The sequence below is a fragment of the Abrus precatorius genome, unplaced genomic scaffold (assembly GCF_003935025.1).
Source record: "Abrus precatorius isolate BTA unplaced genomic scaffold, Abrus_2018 Scaffold9, whole genome shotgun sequence".
NCBI classification, from domain to species: domain Eukaryota; kingdom Viridiplantae; phylum Streptophyta; class Magnoliopsida; order Fabales; family Fabaceae; genus Abrus; species Abrus precatorius.
This window is the reverse complement of record NW_020874439.1, coordinates 21,319,650-21,322,402: the sequence shown is the minus strand read 5'-3', so window position 1 is coordinate 21,322,402 and position 2,753 is coordinate 21,319,650. Positions and strand designations below refer to the sequence as shown.

Below are 2,753 nucleotides of genomic sequence, written 5' to 3'. Positions count from 1 at the left end.
TTACAGCCTGGCTTTGCCAACAAGACCTTTCTAGCTAGAGAGTTGATTAATTTTTCTTTCTATCTGAAGACACGTCTGTTTTATCGTTAGGATTATTATTGGGTATTCATACATGTAGAAAAGAAAAACGTGTGTTTTTTTTTTTTGTTGGAATTTTTTTTATTATTCCCGATACATGTTTGTCCACTCACATATAAGTATAGCTAGCTCCTCCCATTATAGTATGAAAATTTTCTATTTTTCCAACATAGTAGGTTATAAGGGTTTACAATGGTGTTACCTCTTTTCCTGATTCAATACCTTACTCTTCCGGTGTTTTTGTTGTTGTTCTTCCGATACTATAGAATTTCCAAGAATCCACGCTATCCACCTGGTCCTAGAGGCCTTCCCATAATTGGAAATCTTCATCAGCTAGATAATTCTATCCTTCATAAGCAGCTATGGCAACTCTCAAAGAAATATGGTCCTCTATTTTCTCTTCAATTAGGTTTAAGGCCAACACTTGTTATCTCCTCAGCTAAACTAGCCAAAGAAGCACTGAAAAATCATGACCTTGTGTTTTGTGGACGACCTAAATTACTTGGCCAACAAAAATTGTCCTATAACGGGTTAGACATGGCATTTTCTCCATACAATAATTATTGGAGGGAAATAAAAAAACTTTGTGTTGTCCATGTCCTTAGCTCCAAGCGTGTCTCATGCTTTTCCTCAATAAGGCACTTTGAGGTCAAGCAGATGATAAGAAAAGTATCTAGGCATGCCTTATCTTCAGAAATTACAAATTTGAGTGAAACACTAAGGTCACTTACTAGCAATATTATATGTAGAATTGCCTATGGGAGAAGGTATGAAGATGATGAAGAAAGTGAAAGGAGTAGAATCTATGGGATGTTCAATGAATCCCAGGCCATGATGGGTACTCTCTTCGTTTCAGATTTTATTCCTTTCTTAGGTTGGGTTGATAAAATCAGGGGATTGCATACACGTCTTGAACGGAATTTTAAGGAGATGGATAAGTTTTATCAGGAAGTGATTGTGAACACATGGATTCTAGCAAGAAGACTCCGGAGGAAGAGGATATAATTGATGTCTTCCTTCAATTAAAAAAGCAACGTTCGTTTTCCATGGATCTCACTAATGATCACATCAAAGCGGTGCTCATGGTTTGAATTTCTTTTCCTTTTCCTTCTCATTTACTGTTTCAACAAATTATATACTCTCACAAAAAGATTGCATCATTCGCATACATATAAGATTTGGAAAAATGTTTTCCCTCGTGGCCCATTTATAGTTCATACAAAATTTGCTCTTAGTATATGTTTTTTCAAAAAGATAATATGAAATGGAACTTCTTTTAGTCTATAGATGTCAAACAAGAACACAGTATTTGGAAGAATTTATAAACAATTTATAAAAAATAACTTTAATCGTGTTGGTATAACTTCTTAAAATAAGTTATTTTTAGTTTATCTTAATGAGTTTTATTATTAAATTTATAAAAAAAAATCATTGAATAAATAATTAAATAAACAGTGTACTCAAATCTATCTAAAAAATAAATGATTATTTCATATCTATCAAATAGGTGTGAAAAGGGTGAAAGAAAGAGAATGATAAGATAAAAAGAAAAAGGAGAAAGAGAAAAGTTAAAATGTAAGATATGATTAAAAAAAAAAGATAAAAAAAGAGGTGAAAAAATTGAATAATAAACTAATTTTGACATGATATTCAATGCTATCGATCGACTACTGCAAACTGCATAACATACGTGCAACATTTGTTTTATTACTAACAAAAGAGAAAGAAGTATTATTTTAATTGTGATTTTCCTTCAACAGAACATACTAGCAGGAGCAACGGATACAATTGCAGCCACAACAGTATGGGCTACCGCATTGATAAAAAAACCCAAGAGTACTGAAGAAAGTTCAAGAAGAAATTAGGCTCTTTGGAGGTAAGAAAGGTTTCTTAGATGAAGATGATATTAAAAAATTTTCCTATTTTAAGATAGTGATAAAAGAGATTTTGAGATTGCACCCACCAGTGCTTCTAGCGCCAAGAGAAACAAATGAAAAATGCATTGTAGATGGTTATGAAATTCCATCAAAAACATTAGTGTATGTGAATGTTGGGGCAATCCATAGAGATCCTGAAGCTTGGAAAGACCCAGAAGAGTTTTTACCCGAGAGGTTCTTAGACAATGCTATAGATTTTCATGGACAAGATTTTGAGTTGATCCCATTTGGTGCTGGTCGTAGAATATGCCCAGGTTTGCCTATGGCTGTTGCCACATTGAATCTTGTTCTTGCAAATCTTCTTTATGCCTTTGATTGGGATTTGCCAATAGGAATGAGTAAGGAAGACATTGATACTGAAGTGCTGCCAGGAGTTACACACCATAAGAAGAATCCCCTTTATGCTTTGGCTAAATGCCACATGTAATAGCACAATGAGGTTTCAGTTACAATTAATAATAAATAAACAAGTGTATGTTGATGTTATGAGTAGGGCATGGTTTTCATCTCTGTATGCACTCTTATTCTTTTCCCCCTTTCCGATACCATTCTCCCATCTTTCTAACACATTTTTAATCTCGTCTCTTTTAAGTTATATATTGAAAAAAAATTTCTTACAAACTCAACATCTTGTGTTCAGTTTTCCCTTTTTTTTTAGTTACTTACTATGATGCCCATAAATTTGATACAACATTGTATATTTTCTCTGAATTGAGAATTGTAATTTTTTAATATTTT

At 33.0% G+C, this 2,753-nt stretch overlaps 1 pseudogene; it reads left to right on the top strand.

Moving 5' to 3' along the window:
• Window positions 1-270: 270 nt before the first annotated feature.
• LOC113850552 lies at window positions 271-2,442 on the top strand (annotated as a pseudogene).
• The last annotated feature ends 311 nt before the right edge of the window (window positions 2,443-2,753 follow it).